The 17,319-nt window shown below is 44.4% G+C and overlaps 1 protein-coding gene across 3 annotated transcripts in view; it reads left to right on the top strand.

Annotated features, from left to right (window-relative positions):
* The window catches only part of ACTR3B (ARP3 actin related protein 3 homolog B), a 97,657-nt gene that overhangs the window by 1,491 nt on the left and 78,847 nt on the right, over window positions 1-17,319 (top strand). Inside the window, exon 1 of one of the 3 annotated variants that reach the window (XM_046930885.1) lies at window positions 1-17,319. This exon is cut by the window's right edge and continues 20,221 nt beyond it. The exons of the other annotated variants lie outside the window; for them this stretch is intronic. The gene's annotated coding sequence lies outside the window, so the exon portion shown is untranslated. 3 annotated transcript variants of the gene reach the window in all.

Below are 17,319 nucleotides of genomic sequence, written 5' to 3' on the forward strand. Positions count from 1 at the left end.
GCCTGCCCGCCCCGCCCGTCCCAGGCGCAGACACCCACCGCCGCGCCACGCTCACCCGCGGGCTGCGGGGAAAGCGCGGAGCGGGGCCGGGACGGAACGGGACGGGACGGGCTCTCGGCGCGCCGCGCTCGCTCCCCACCCTCAACCTTATTCTTTTTTGTTCTATGCATTTTATTTTCCCCGGGGGTTGAGAGCGGGGGGCCCCGGCTCCGCGTACGCCGCCCAGCCCCGAGCCGCTGGGGCACGGCCGTCCCCAGCCCCCTCTTCCATCCCCCCGCCGTCGCTCGGAGGAGCCGCGGCCGCCCCCGGGGAGGGGAGGGGAGGAGGGAGCAGAGTTCAGCGCTGTGCGCGGGGGAGACAAAGTCTGGGGAGCTGTGGCCGCTTTCCAGCAACTCCGGCTGGAACAGCTGCGGCCGCTCCGGGCGGCGGGCGGGCTCCCCGGGCAGGGGCCTCGCTGGCTGCCTGCCCGACCGGCCGCGCCGCGCCTCGGGGCGGGGTTAAGCCTCATTACACGGGATTTAACGTGGCCCGGAGGCCGGGAGGGACTCCGGCTCCGAAGGGGAGCGGGGGGAGAGGGGGAGGTGCGGCCGCAGCAAAGTCTGGCCCCGGGCTTCCCCCCCGGGCACCGCCCTGAGGACAGCCCTCGAGGCGCCCTGTTCCCCCCCCCCCCCGCCCACTGCCAACTCGGGGCCCCCGGCCGGGCCTCCCCGTTTCGGCCCTCCCCGCTCCGGTCCTCCTTCGGCCGCTTTGCCTCACGCGTGTGGGGAGAGGAAGGCAGAGCGCGGCCGCTGGGTCGTGAGGTGGGGCGTGCGGGCAGAGCCGAGCTCCGCGCGGGGAACAACTTCGGCGGGCTCTGGAGATGGTGGGCAAGGATAGCGGCAGGGCTCCGGGGAACGCACATAAAGCTGCGAGAGCCCTTCGCTGGGTTTTTCAGCCCTCTGTCGTGTCAGGTTTGCTCTCTGTGTGAATCCCGGTTGATAGCACAGCTTAAGGAAGCACGCAGGTACAGCGGCAAAGGAGGAGATCACTTTAAGGCCCGCTTTTTTGACACAAAACCAAACACACAGCAATGCAGACCTTACTGTGTGCTTCCTCACCAAAATTCTCGCTTGTCGGCTTCAGGAATACCACATGAAAAACGACATGCTGTGGCAAACACAGCTTTTGCTGGCCTGTTTTCCTGGGAACTGTTTCATAACAAAAAGACTTTGTTGGTTCATTCCCTGGGTAATTAAATGAGATCTTGGTGATACTGTCATATATATGTGTGGAGATAAAGGTGGTAGAGGTATCTCTGTCTGTACACACGCGTATGTATGAAGCCATCCCGTTTCTCAGCTGGGCTGTTGCTGTGACTTCCTTGGCCCTGTTGCTGAAAATGGGTTAATTTCTGCCAACAGAAAAAGCACACCCTGAGCTCAGCGTTTGTATGACAAAGTCTTTAAATTGCTACAGGGGTGTGCTGCTCCTAGGCTTCAGATACGGGAGCTCAGATGTTTATGTGTTGCCTAACACGTACGAAAGCGCCTCTGAATTTTGTTAATTCGGGTAAGTTAGCCTGATGTAGCTGAGGACATTTAATTCTACACCAGCCCAGGCCTGGCTGGAAGGGAAGGGTTGGGAGCGGGAAGGAAAGGGCCGCAGCCTCGGCACAGCAGGAGCATCGGTGTGGCATTTGCAGGAGTCACCAGGTTGCCATCTGCTCTGGTAAAAAAAATGGCCATCCCCTGAAGTAGTGACTGTGCCTGTGCGGATCTGCTGCACATGCGCGGCGGCTCCAATGAGTCCAGGATGTGTCAGAGCTGCTATGCATGTGCAAATTGATTTGAGCTTGGACACGTGAGCGTGCTGTGGGCTCAGATCCACTGCTAGGTGTGTGAGGGATAATTGCCACAGCCCGCCGCTGAAATACGGTCAGCGCAGTCACCACATTCACTTGGTTCATGCATTGCTGCCACAAAGATGTTGTTGAGTGCCTTTAGATCAATGTGAGCGGTTGAGCTTTGGGCAGCTTTTGTTTTGTTTTGTTTCATTTTTTGCAACAGCAGATGTATGTTCAACAGCGTTGACCTTTTTCTCCATTGTTTCTTCCATTCATTATGTTTCTATGTAGCTGTTACAATACCAAATCCTGGTGGGGGCAGGACCAAGCCAGCTTTGGTATAGCCTGGTCTGGGATAAGAGTACCTTAAGGGGCTGCTGTCCGTCAGTTACACTGCATTATCTCATGACGTGTCAGGACAAAGCTGGGCAGGTCTGCTCTGCGAGCTGCTGCCTCCATTGCTGTGGCAATCAGAGGTGTGAAGGACCGAAAGAGCAGTGAGAGCAGGAGCCCGGGGGTGGGATTGTAGCGCTGTGTTTGTAGCATGATTTATGGCAGGGGGACAGGCTGGGAGAAGTGGTGTCACCAAACGTAAATCCACGATGGGAGCGCTTTGTTGATTAAGGGCATTTGAGCGGCTTTGTCAGGAAAAATGTTCAGTTTATACCACACTACCAGCTATCATAAATTATCTCTGCCTGGAAAATAGACATTTTTATAACAAAGGCATAATACTAAATGAACGCGTCCTCTGATTTACTGAATGCAAAGAGATCTTCCAGCTCACTGTAAACTAACTCAGATGAAACTGACGTTCCTTGTCTCTTCTTTTCTCTCTTAAACTCTAAGGGCGGGTAGCTTCAAAAGTTTCAACTGCATTTTTACCTTCTGTTCTTCCTGGAATCAGCATTTCTGTGCCTTTGGTATTATTCCTAAAATCTAAGTGAGACCCTGGCGGTACTGATTAAACGAGGCACGTTTACAGTTCTGACTTAAAGGTATCTTAAGTTGTCCCAGTGTGCTCAGTGAGAAACAGTGATGTTTTCATGCGTGATAATAGAACAAGTTGAAGGCAGCACATCGCATTAAACCAGCTAGTTAAGGAGAAGGGTCTTGGTTTGGAAATCATTGAAGGGAAGTGGCAACTGGTATGTAAGTACACTTGTTCTGTAAATACCACTCACACTATTATGCAACTAGAAGAGTCCATGTAACAAATAGTGAGAAATAAGGTCGTTCCGGAGTCTATCTGGAATGGGATCCAGACACTTTTATGACATTAATTCCAAACTCGGACAGTTTAATGATCGTTAATTGTGCACTGTAGTCAACATCAGCTTACTGCAATGTACTGCTCGGGAAACTGGTGAGTGCTGCCAGATCCATGGTGTGACAGTGGCAAAGTGCAGGGAAAGGTGCAGTGTGTAAAGCCATGTTACAGTCTAAGCTCCCCATCCCCTGCCTGCTTTAACGTGATTAGTTTAGTATGTGTTAAAGGCAGCCTTGCCTGTGCCGTGATGTATGTGCTATTATCACACCTTTACACCTTAGTCTTACCAAAGCCTGAAGGTTTTTCATCGTATTAAGCTACTTTGACTGGGCTAACGTAGCCGAGAAACACAGCTATTTCATCCATTAAGATGGGGCCAAAAATGCTAAGTGCTTAAGATGCAAGCCCCCAGGGCTTGTCTATATATCGAGTTATTACACGTGGAGACTTTTATCTTCATAAGAAAGTGTTCTTTTTGTGCATGCCAAAGTGTGAGTTTAAAACTGGTGGTTATACTCTAACCCTCATGCAGGGCTCACTCATTCTGCAACTTCTGGCTTTTTTCAGATTAACTTCTTCCAAGTAATTTAAATTAAGTCCAAAAAGGTGCTCATATTAGATGAAGTTTGCATGCAAGGAATTACACTTGCCTACGCTGCAGTGGTAGTACTTGAATGCATCAGTAACTTCACTGAAGATCACTGCATCCTGATGGAAGTTTGTTCTGTGCTTAAGGGTTTGCAGAAATGTGTAAATCCTTCCTAAACTTGCAATTTCTATCATTTGTTCTTGTAATGTATCGATGGACTGTGCTATGCTATGTGGTATTTTGTTAGCATCTCTGTGAAGTTTGTAAATCATCCACAGGTTACTTAGGAACTTCAGTCTGTTCCATCTTCGCTGTTTGTCTGATTAGTGGCAACGTATACATTGCTTACAACTTCATGAAAATGACATTTTATAATCACTGATACTCTGAATTTTAGTTTTGATGTATCGGTGGTGGTGGGTGGTGGAGAGGGAAACTTGTGGGAAATATTACTCAATGTATGAGTCTGGTTTTTTAATCCAGAAGTGCAGATTGCCAATGGTTTGAGTAAAATCCAATTAGCAGCTGAAAGCAGGACATCCCTTGGGTTGAATGCTGGCAGCATCACAGGTACGTGCAGGCCAGGAAAAGCCCACAGCCTGTAGCAGGCACGCAGGGCAGGAGCACACTGTGTGCACCTGTGAGGAAAGGCACAGAGCGATCGGTGTGAAGGCAGCACTTTGCCGTGCAGAAGATTAAATACATATCTGAGCAGTTTGCTGTTTGCAGGAGTGGTGCTTTACACTCAGGTTACGTAACCGAAATAAGAACCTGGCCACAGAACGGGGGAAATGATTTGGTTTTGTGACTAGAGCTGTCTCTGTTCTGCTTCGCACAGGCCCAAGTGCCTGCAGTCGTGGTTCCTGATAAGATACCTGGCACGCCGTGATATTTGGAATTGGGATGCTGTTAGTAGGGCCAACCTTGTCCTGTGTCACCCGTTTTGTCAGGAAATAATCTCTGACCTTTACTTTTAAAGGAACTGTAATGTGGGACAGACAGGTGCCTAGAATTGAAATGGGGAGAACACTGGGAGCCCAATCCTGTTTGCAGCTGTTTACTTTGAGAAAGCTGCATGTCTGAGTAAGAGCAGCAGAATTTGGCCTTTGATTTTTGAAGGTAATTGCAACCAGTGTATTGGGGATGTGTCACCCACATGAGGTCGAGCCAGAATTCACTTATTTACTTCCTTTAATATCTATTGTTTTAAACTAGCTACCTACATACCAATATGGAAACAACAGCAGAATCTCCCCTGTCAAGACTACACTTGAGGTTCTGAATTACATATATAATAAAGACTGTGCATGCATTTTCTGGCTGAGAACAAAGTTGTTATGTTTCAGCCTCTAGCAAAAATTTTCCCCAAGCCATAGCCCCTCCACAAAAACACACATTTTAATGAAAGTCCTGACACCACCTTAATTACAGTGCAGCAAACATTACCACCATAATCCCATTTCCTCCTTAGGCAAGGAGAGCATCCCTAGGGGCCTGGCTGCCTTTCTTTACTAGTGACCAGTTTTTCACCAACTGCCTTTTCCCGAGTGCTTTGGGTTTGGGGTTTTTTTTTTTTTAATTATTTATTTAACCTTTAATGCACTGCTGTGAGGGAGATGAGTGGGGAAGTGCTGATGCTCATCTTCCTTTGCTCCTTGCAGCCCTCCTGGTGCTCCCTGTAGCTCTTTGCCTGGAGAAGTGGAGGATATCCCCCGCACAGCCTGGTTTTCAGCATCCCCGTATCCTCCCTCCCTTTTGGAAGCCAGAACTTCAGGGTCAGACCCTTTGTACCTCATCAATTTCATTCTGACTCTTTCCAGCAGCCCCTAAGCTCGCTGGTTTGTATATGCATATGTATATGCTATATGTATATGCTTTGTATATTCTCTGTCCAGAAACAACCCCACTGCTTTCCTGGTCTGCTGAACTTCCACAAGATCCTTGCTTTGGATCCAATAATACAAGGGGTAGCTGCTCTGCCAGTGGCAGTCCTAATCCAAGTGGGTAAGGATAGCTGTTTAAAAAAAAGAGCTGTAGGCATGCTTGAGCAGCCTGCAGCATGCCCAGCAGTAATGCCTTCATTTAGAGCAGCCTTGCAGTGTCTCCAGGCTTTCACAGTTTTTGAGTGGGTAAGTAAAATGTGATTAATTTCTCAGTAATGTATTGATTCAGTGAGTAGATTTTTGTATGTGGACTTAGTTATTGATTGGGCAAATTTGCAAGGATGTTTGAAGCTTGAATCTTTTCCTACCAGAAATATGGTGAGATAGATATGTATATATATACATACATATATATAGGTAAACAAGGCAATACTTGTGGTTCTTTTTTTCTCCTGCTTTCCTTAAACTGAAGCAATAAATGAGTATGATCAAAAGAGCTGGAATAATCAATCTGTCCTTACACAGTTGATCTGAGAGCCCTAATTAAAGCCACAGAGGAATTAAACATAAGGTTTCTTGTTCTCTCTGCAACATTGTCAAGTACAGTATGCTCTTCTATTATGGAACTCATACAGTTCTGATGTACAGAGTAAAATTCTGAAGGTGAAATACTTTACCTACAAACATTCCAAGGCCACGTATCTGCTGGGAGGACATCTCTGTTATTCTGTTCCCTTCTATTTAAGCTCTCATATGGCGTTAATCACCATGGTATCGTACGGCTTTATAAAAATATAGTGCACCATATGTGATAAATCATTAGTATCTTTAAGAATGAAGATGCTAGATAAAAATATTTGTCACAAATCTAATGCTGAAGATGTGCATCTATAGCCATACCCATACATACAGCCTGAATGAAATAAGTGAATGTATTGAATACCAGAGATGGGGTCAGAATCTTTCTTTAGGTGATAACACTGCATGCAGTCACTCTATGTATAGAGTTTGAATGGCATATTCACTCCTTTCTTCCCTAACCCATGCTGTAGTACACTAAAGCAAAGGGAATACGTGCAAGCCACATCCCTGTGCCCTGTGCTGTACCACACAGGAGTGCCTGCTTTGCAGTGCTCAAGGTCAGCAGTCAAAAGAAAAGAACTTGCTGATAAATTCAAAGGAAGCTTTTGCATTTATTGTCAAACGCTCACATAGTTAAAATCCAAACATTAAGCAAGATGAGGGACTGTACTTCTATTGGAAGGAATGCAGTAAAGTTGTTATCCCCTCAAATGGTCATCTCACACATTTTTGCATGTTTTTCATTTTCCTCTTAGTTTCATCCAGATCTGTTTCGTATTTATACTGTAAGTGTCAACACATAAATAATTTTCTCTGTTGTATCCCTTGCTACTAAGTAATTTTCCTTGATGGAGCAGCAGAAGTAATTATATTTATAAATGGAATGTCTGTTTTGCCTAAGTACCACATCTAATTCCCTTCTGTAAGGGGGATTTCTATAATTCCTCCAAAAATGTCTTGGCAAAGACCAACCCACCAGTTGGTAGCACGGACCCGGCCTTTAGGGACAGAACTCAGGGTTCCCATTCCTTTGGCCAGCAGGCAGGAGGGCACCATAGAAAAGAATGCCCTGGTTTGTCTGAGAGAATGGTGCTGATGTTAAATATGTGCAGTTATTAAGCAGCCTAGCACTGAGAGTTGCTTGCCACCTGTGGGTTTCGCTGTTCAGCGCAGGATTATTTTGGCAACTGAAGCATTCTTCATTGTGGATGGCTGTGGGAAGATATTAATCCCGCTCTTTGAGTAAGATACACTCACTGATCTAATAGATCTGTTCCACTTCTACTGTATGATATTGTGAAAGGAAATCAAACAAGTCCTAAGTAAAAGGATGAGTAATCTCGCGTCCTTCTTATCTGCTTTCTACATTCTTTTTCAGCCTTTTTCTGCAGACGAGCTGAGTTGTCCCTTGCTTTACAGGAGTAGAATGGAGGGAGATCTGTTGTGAATTCTGCATTAAGGACAGTTCAGTTTTTCATCTCTGGGTGCTCCTTGAGAAAACCTGAATCAGAATCATTGTATGGGGATGGTGGATCCTGGCCGTGAATAGTTCACAGCCTGCTCACTGATGGAACAGAGACAGGCCTCATAGAACTTATCTGCACTGCAGGAGGATGAAAGCATCATTTTCTTACTGGGTTCTCCAAATCTAGTGAATATTCCTGTACATTGTTTTCTTTATTCTTATCTCAGTAAGTGCTTTCAGTAAGGGTGTGTCCAGGGTATCTATTAAGCAGTCAGACATTATGTTCCTACAGATGTGGCAAACATGAAGAAGGTTTTACCAGAGGGCTGGAAACTGGTGCACTGCGTGGTTTGGGAGCTGCAAATGCAGGGATCTCTATGACATGTATAATGTGAGGTGAGAGGTCCTTGGCATGCAGCGTGGTGGAAAGAATGCCTAAACTTCTCGTCTCATGGACCCTGCAGCAGGACTAGCATTTCCATGGGTAGCAGTTCCTCAACTGCCAGAGCTCCCAGCACCCAGCTCTCACCAAAACCACAGTGAGATCAGAAGTCGGCACATGCTGCTCCTGAAGCTCAGCAGCTCCTAGGCTGGTATCTTTAACATACAGCAGTTCAAACTAGCAGGGTAGGTGCTTTGAACCAGCTAGCAGCATCGTCCCAGCAGTGTGAGCCCACAATCCATCAGGCTGAGTATGCTCCTGGTGCTTTGTTCCAGTGCTCCATGGCCCTACTCTTGCCCTCCCACTATGTCTGGCTTTGCTGCTCTGAAGCTGCGTGTGAGTGAGCTGCAGCCTCTGAAGTGCAGACAAACCAAGGTCCCTTTCCCACTTGATGGTACATTTAATCAGAGGCATCTCACAAGATTTGGACTATAGTATTTCCTCCTCTCTGTGTACTCTTGCTAAGTGCTCATGTTTATTTAAGATGTAACTTTATGAGCGGTTTTCCTTTATCTCAGTAATTCATATACACAGTACAAATTCTGTCTGTCTCTTCAGCTTTTGCATTCAGCTGCTTTGACTGATCTAGCACTGCTGATTTACCAGCTTGTCTGAAAAGAAGGAAGATTGATGTTGGCGCAAGTAAAATACTGAGATGCCTATGGAGTTTTCTTGCCCTAGATTTTTGGATTGCTATTTATTTAAAATGTAGGCAGAACTCTGACTTTAGATTTTCAGGAATGCTTGCCTTATGTCAGTGTTTCTAATTCTTTGAGTCAAGTCATTGTGGTTAGCCAATCTTGTTTTCTGTCTCTGTGGTAAGATTTTAAATCCAGAGGGCTAACCTCAATGCTCCCCCAAGAAAGGAGGCTGTGATGACGATGCATTTCCTTCTTTGACCTCTGCAGTAGGGCTTTAAAGAAAGATGGAATCTGTCAAATTAGGCTGAGCGCCAGGTCACCTGCATGAGAATGAAAGGGTCAAACCCTGCTCCTCTAGCAATATATGAAGCAAAAATATACTGGAACATTTTTAAAGCTAATTTATCTTTAAATACTGCTTTTTACTAAATGTGGACTCTATGAACTGTAAGATTCTGTTGTGCTTGTGTGCATCACATGGCTCTGCGACACTTCAGAGCAAACTTGAGGCTATTGGGATCTTTGAATTCTGCATTTCTCTGCATATATACCTATCTTGAAGTTCCTGACTTGGTAATGTTTGGAGGGGATAAATATGATATAAATAAATATGAGCAGTGTCCCTCAGGGGTCGGTCATGGGACCGGTGCTCTTCAACATCTTCATCAATGACAGATGATGGCATCGAGTACACCCTCAGCAAATTTGCAGATGACACAAAGCTGAGTGCTGCAGTAGATATGTTGGAGGGAAGGGAAGCCATCCAGAGGGACCTGGACAGGCTGGAGAAGTGAGCCCATGAAAACCTAATGAGGTTCAATAAGGCCAAGTGCAGGGTGCTGCACTTGGGTTGGGGCAATCCCAGGTATTTATACAGACTGGGGGAAGATCTTCAGAGCAGCACTGCGGAGAGATGACAAGCTGGACAAGAGTCAGCAGTGTGTGCTTGCAGCCTCTCCTATGAGGAAAGGTTGAGAGAACTGGGCTTGTTTAGTTTGGAAAAGAGGAGGCTCTGGGGAGACCTCATTGTGGCCTTCCAGTACTTGAAGGGAGCGTATAAACAGGAGGGGGAACAGCTGTTCACAAGGGTAGACAGTGATAGAACAGAGGGGAATGGTCTTAAACTGAGACAGGGGAAGTTTAGGTTAGATATTAGGAGGAAGTTTTTCACATAGAGGGTGGTGACGCACTGGAACAGGTTGCCCAAGGAGGTTGTGGGTGCCCCATCCCTGGAGACATTCAAGGCCAGGCTGGATGTGGTTCTGGGCAGTGCGGTGCGGACAGATGCAGACTCCCTGCACTTCTTCCTTATTAGCAACGTAATCACCCATGATCTAAAGAACCAGTTGGATTGGAGCCTGTTTAATGAGTGGACGATGGGAGGACTGCTGGGTACACAATGCCCTCTGACTGGAAAATGTGAAACTCTCAAAGTCAAATCAAAATAAAAGCATAATTTGGAAGCTCACGTTAATAGTGAAGGAACGGATGACCACTTTATCACCAATGCCACTTCGGAATTACTTAAGACTGACCTGAATTCTGGATCTGGCTGGTCTGTTGATCTATGATCATAATGATCCTTTAATTACTTGGCTTAATTACAGCTAATTTATTCTAGTGACAGGTTTACCTATATGTATTTCTAGGTTTCCATGTTATTCTTCACTGCGATAATTCTGAGACATAAAAGATACAGCAAGCCATGCCTTCTAAACACCCACTTAGAAGTCACAAAGCATGTTGACCTTTATGGGTAAATTTTCAATAAAATATTCTTCAATCAGGCGGTAAATATTATAGCCATGAGAAATATCCTGCATTCTTCACACACACACACAGCCGGGGACTGGAATCACTCTCGACACCGTTTCAGCTGTGCACTTATGACCTGTACTTCCATAATACCTCTTGGCTGTGATATTAGTGCTGGGTGTACCATCGGTGTACACCTACCTTTTCATGTCAGCTCTGATAGAAAGATGCAGTTAGCAGACGGCATCAGGTATTAATGCAGAAGTGACCTTTTAATGTCACGCATAGGTATATGAAGAAAGAACTGCCACTGAAAACTTCTGATTAAAGATAAAAGTAGACAGCCTATAAAAACATTAAGATAAAAAGTAAAGCCATGTGCCCTGAGTTTCCCCTGCTATCCCACCTCCTACTCTAAATTGATGTTGTCAGCACTCATGATTTTATCTCCAATCTTGTGATGTTTGATGTTTCACTTGCACTCCAGCTACTAGAGTTGTGTAATGAGGTTAGAAGCCCAGCTTTCCTTTTTCTTTAAATTAAAGTCAGTTTCTAGTCCTAATGGTTAGAGTATAAAGCTTGCAAATGTGACCCAGGTGCACCCTAACAGCTCAAAATCCAGGAAGCAAAGTAAAAGATCTTCACGTTTATCATTTTACAGACAGACTTATGATTTTGAGGGCCAAACTGTAGTTTTTTGAACATTTGGAGATGGCAATGGAGCTCAAAAAAGAAAAAAAAAAAAAAAAAAAGCATCTGAATGAAGTACCACAATATGTTACATTTTCCAGAGAAGCATAGTAGTCATTATATCGAGAATGAAAATTCTTTTATCAGACATACATGTTTTCCTATTTACTTTGGTATGCAGCATACCTGAGTTCAGCCCCACACTGCCTGGGATGGAGGGGGTTGTATTTAATAATGCTTATTGCAGTGATCCAGCAAGAAACTAGAAACACCCTGCCTTGCCAGTCCTGAAACAAAGGAGCACACCAACCAACCAATTAGAAACGTGTAAATGCAATGTCTAAAATGCTTGGGTTGGCTTAAGAAGCTCCAGAAGTACCAAGCACAGGTTTTAATGAACAGATCAGAAATATTCAGCTGTTTTTGTTGTTTGTTTTTTTCTTAAACCATGCTTGAGGCAGCAACAACCAGACTCGAAGAAGGCACAGCGTTTAAATGGAGCTCCAAGTTAATGGAGACTTGGGGTCACAAAATCAATGGAGTCACAAAAAATGGGAATTATATCTAGAACTGGGGAGGTATGCAAAGCACTGAGTGCAGCTGGAGTGCTGTATGGGTGCATTGGCTAGAAGTTCTCTGTATCCTCGGATGGGTGGTCCTAGAGGTCCCTCACAGCTTGCTCTAAATTACTGTGTAATTCATTATGGAAGTGAAAAAATTACAGGTAAGTGTTAGGCATTGTGGTGAAGTGTACTTGCCAGTAAAAGCTGGAGGACTCTGAGACTCAGCGACTACGTTAGTAAGTAGAATACGTGGGAATGTTGTTTCACCAATATAAACACATATGACAAACTACAATTTAGTAATATATTAAAATAAGTAGTATGTAATTCTGAACTAAACAAGCTCATGTGAACCTATACTGACTGTGAATAATTTTGATCTTGAATTCAGAAGAAAGCTGAAGAAATCATTTCTGAATCTCAATCACTTTGCTGAGACCAAAGAGCAGGTATGTTTTGGGGTGAGTTAGTTTGTTTTGCATCATGACCCACCTTATTTAGGGCTGTGGAGTTAGATCTTTTATCGATATATTGAAGAACTGTAGAAAATCTCTGTCTTGCAAGAGGTATTTTCTTCAGCCTTTTAAAGAACTTAAAAAAAAGAACTTAAAAATGTAGAATGAAAATGTACCTTGAGGAAGTGCAAGCCATTGGAAGGGTGTGCATCTTTCTTATGTTGGTTTCTGTGAAGAGGAAACTGAACTTTCTGCTCATGCTCTCCCTCTTTATAATCTTTTTTTGTTTGTTTGTTTCCTTCTAGCTCTGTTCTCTCTGATTGCTTTCAAGTATACCCAAATCATCAACCCTGAATTGAAATGAAATGTCTCTTATTCTCATCTGTGCAGACTTCTGCTGTTCTGATATCAGTCAGTTGTACTTCTTAGATTTTAAATGAGTAAATTTGGAAAGATTTCTCCACACTGTGTTCATTCTTCCACATCAGTCTGTGGCAGGACTTCTACTGCCGAACAACGTAATGCTAATAATGGGAAGTGTATGAACTCATTGCAGTACAGCTCTGAGTAGATAAAGCTGCTTTCAAGCCATCGATTTGACTTTGAAATTCCACCACATGCAAATTAAAATGCTAGAATTGTCGTTCTGTGAGTTTATCTCCTCTTCTGCCTCCTAAGCATTAATTATTGTGGTCCTGACACTCTGTTCTGCCCTCTTCTTCTCTGTCCTCCTCCCCCTTTCCCACTGTTACTCCCAATGGCTGGGAAGTCTTCCCAGTACAACAATCCAGTTCATCTCCCAATAAGGGCCATCAGCCAACACATTCTGGGCCTAAATTCATCTCATAAATATCGGTACAGACTTAAATAAATGCAATCCCTCAGCTAATGTACTAGATTTCAATGGAATTACATGGGGAATTAATTTTCCTCTGCCTGTAGTCTGTAAAACAATAAAATAGGGAAATGCTTAGAGGCTATGGATTGGATTTCCAAACTGGTTGAAAGGCTGGCTCTCCCATGTCACCATTAATGTAGACATCAAGATACTCTTGATGGACTCATCCTTTCTATACAAACATATAACCTATTAGGCCTCATTGAAGACATGAGCACCTCAAGTTGGCAGAATTGTCAAGAGTCAGCCAGCAGTGCCTTACAGTTATCTGTTACACATAATGGCATCTGTTTCAGGATGTGTGTAATTTCTGCTACATGTGATGACACCTGTTGGTCTGTGTTCATCCATTTAATAGCAATACTTAGCATTTATGTAGCACTTCACAAAGAAGCGTGCAAAAGCAGTTGCAGGAATTAAGATGGTGATGTCCAGCAGGGTATGTATCATTCATCTGACATGCACTGGAGCATGTAATATTTTGTTAACTCTTATGTGCCTTGTGACTTGTTCTACTACCAAAATGCCAAAATGAAAAGCGGAGTATCAGGATATTCTAGCACACCTGTTCTTCCACCTAGTAGAGTGGAAGGGCACACCAGTAATGAATCCACGATGAACTTTTCAGCTAAAACTTCATTTATTTTTTTAATTTATTTTATTCTTTCGTTTCCCATCCTTTTGGTCTGCATACTGTACCTTGTTCTCTTTCTTTATCATGTTTCCCCATTGCCATTGGTTCCTCTGGTTCCCATTCATTGCCCTCAGAAGGATCCCTCCACATCGTTCATAATTTCTCTCCCTCACTTCCTCTGCTCATCCCGAGATCTCAGACAGCAGTGGCTGAAGCAATAGTCTGCTGAAAGAGCAAACCATTTTCTGCACAAAATGTAGAGAAACACTACAGATTGTTCTTTTGTTTTCTTTCTTAATGGAGAAACAGAAAATGTATAGCCAGTTGATAACAGTAAATCTGTAGCTGAATGTCATCTTGCTGCAAGAAGTATCATAAATATAAGGTACCTATAGGCGCCTTATGTTTATGATCTGAGCAAAGTCTTCCTTAACTGTTAGTATTCTCAGTTCCGTATTTATGTATTGATGATGCCTGTAGGAAAACGCAGACAGTCCAGATCTGTGCATTAATGAAATGAATGGATTTTTACTGTGAAATATATAAACATGTGTATATATATACATATATATATATATATATATATGAACTCTTCCAGAATGGGCAGCATACAAATTGCAGTCATTTGCATGCTGATTGCTATCTTGATACAACGGAATCTGTCCTAGAGCCCTTTGCTGACTGCTCATGAATCAACCAGGTCTGTTATCACAGTGCAGAGTGTTTGAACAGAAGTATTTCCATTTCACATTATTTTCTAGCTGCTTTCTGAAAATAGAAGTAAGAATACAATAGCTGGGACTCCTTATAAAATCTTACAATATAAGTTCAGGGATATTCACCATTGGCCTTGATGGAGCTTTCACACATCCTTGAAAGGGATTCATTAAGCTGGAAAAGCTGGCTGGAAACCAGTCTTCCTATAATGTCTTCCATAATTTGCTTCAAGGGACACATTTACAGTCACTCAGCCTTTTTTATAGATCTTGTGCAAGACGAAGGGCTGGGTCACAATTGCAAGACTTTAATGAATAGATGTTTCTTGCATGCCACAACCAAAACAATTTTTCAAGCAACTCAGCACAGTGCAGTATTTCAATATGGACTTTCCCAAGGATGTGCAATGGGATGATAGTTGCAACCTCTGCATTCAGAATGGCCACTTTTTTTCAGCTGCTCCTTCTTCAATGCTGATCCCTTCAGATGCAGAAAGAAAACATCCAGCAACCATAATTTCTACTCCTGATTTTTCTTCAAGGAGCTGAAGATTTCAGCTATTTCCTTTTAACCACATCAACCACTGTACAGGTTTGCATGGAAACAGATTGAGGTGTAAAGACTCCTCCAATTAATAAAACATCATTGAAACTTATCTATTAGGTATAGCCAGATCTCAGAGTGACATTCTGCTTGTCAAAGTAGTGCTAAGATCTGCTTCATGAAGTCAGTTTAATTTATGAGAATGATCTCTCATTCCCATTCCACCAAACGCTACCGATGGACTTACCGGTTAGAGATGGAACAAAAACGAGACGGCTTTTTGGGTTTGGATTTCATTAGAATTTTAAAATGGGGAAGTAGATTTGCCTGCTGGCCTTTGATTAACAAATACGAATTCAGCCAGAAACGTTTTCTCTGAAGGTAGCCCAATTAAGAACAGCTTCCTTCCGAGTTCCCCTTGTCTGTCTGTGAAAACTGGGCACGCTGGCACTGGGCTTTTTTTTCTGGACATTTTCCACCTGGTCACAAACATTGGAAGTCCTGTCTTAGCAGGGTAAGCCAAGTAGCTGTTGCACAAAGGAACACTGAATGCATTTATGTAATGCAACAGAGACAGCCTTGAATCACCATATTGATATACAAAGGATCAGATAGTAAACTTTTTATTAGCAGCCAGGAATTTCTTTTGAAAATGATTCTTTTTCTTTGACATCCCTACATATGTGCTGAAGGATGCTGGTACAGTTTCTTCCTATCAAGACGGGATATAATGTGTGACTGTGTTCTAGAAAAGTGTTACTTTTTTTTTTACAGATTTATAATTTTTTAATGTCAGACCACCATAAAGCTTTCAAGCAAGAGCTGCTGGCCAAAATTACATGAGGAAAGTGCACGTTATGCTCCATTTCCCTCCGGGAAAGGAGGTAAACGCAGGCAATCTGGACTGGGAGGGCCAGAACAGAGGTAAGGAGGCTCTTGCTGAGTTTCTGCTGGCGGTCGGTACTCCCATGTCTTCCCAAGATGGAAATACAAAAGGAGCAATACAAAATAGCAAAGAAAGGATATTGTATTCTGCTGAATACCAGCTACTCTGGGGACTGGGCAGCACTGTGTGGTCATTGCATCCTGAAAGGGGGAAGGAGACAGCGTCCACGAATGGGGGAACAATATTGATGTTGAATTAACACCGCTGGCAGACATATGTGGTAGGCAGGGCTGGTGGATACTGTTCATCAACTGCATGGAAAAGCAATGCACTGTAACACTCTCTGGCATTTTGAAATAGTTGTAAAGTCTGTGCAGCACAACCTGAAACTATTATTATCTGATTAGTCACAGTGCTGCTAATTGCAACAGTCACCTTATACCAAGGAAGCTAGTTTAAGGAACTGAGCTTGGGATAAAGACCACCTAATTTAGGTCCTCATTAGTCATTGCAATAGCTAAAATTAGGTGACTGACTCCAGCAGGACAAGCCAAGTCACTCCTTATACACTTACTCTTCATTTACAAGAGTGAATCAAAAAGCCATACGGCTTTCCTGGATGAAGGCAGTGTTGGTGGGATTTAACTGCTGCTAAATGCTGCATTTGCATTTGCTTCTCTCCCTGAAGCTCCAGCCCTTGCCCCAGGGCTGTCCTGTGGGAACTGCTGTCCTGAGCTTTTGGAAGCTCTTCTCTTTGGTGCCAAACCCAGCTGAGCTCACTCTGCTAAGAAAAAAGCAGAGGCACCAGGCTGAGCAGAGCCCACTGTATGCCTTTCCTGCTTCCTGAGCACGTGTCCAGAAGGCTCTGAGAGAGATGGGAAGGGATTTTGCCTTCATCACAGTGTTTCTGTCAGCATGTGTCAGAATCTTCTGAGTCTGTCCTTGCAGTGATCCATCAAGTGACTGGTAGGGTTTGGCCTAAGTGTAGGTTGCGGGAGTGTAGTTCCTGAAGGGAGAGTAGAAAGAGGACAGAACCAGGCTCCTGTCAGTGGTGCCCAGTGCCTGGACAGAGGCAGTGGGCACAAACAAGAGGTTCCCCTGAACACCAGGCAGCACCACAGTGCTGTGCTGGTGATGCACTCTGGCACAAGGACCCAGAGACTGCAGGCTCTCCTCCTTGGAGATGTCCAGGAGCTGCCAGGATGTGGGGCTGGGCTCTCTGCTCTGGGTGGCCCTGGCGGGGCAGGGTGAGACCAGAGGCACCCAGAGCTCCCGCTAGCTTCAGCCAGTTGGAGTTCTATGACTGTGATTCCCCGATTCTGTGGTTCTGTGATGCTGTGACCACCTGGCCTTCCAGCTGAACAGAAGGTCCCCTTGGGGCTGACAGTGACAGCAGTCAGGCAGCACTCCCTTTGGCACCCCTGAACTGAGATGCCTCAATCCAGAGGATCAGGAGCACAGATTACACCAAGCACCTTCCTGAA

Source organism: Gallus gallus, chromosome 2 (genome assembly GCF_016699485.2).
Source record: "Gallus gallus isolate bGalGal1 chromosome 2, bGalGal1.mat.broiler.GRCg7b, whole genome shotgun sequence".
Taxonomy (NCBI): domain Eukaryota; kingdom Metazoa; phylum Chordata; class Aves; order Galliformes; family Phasianidae; genus Gallus; species Gallus gallus.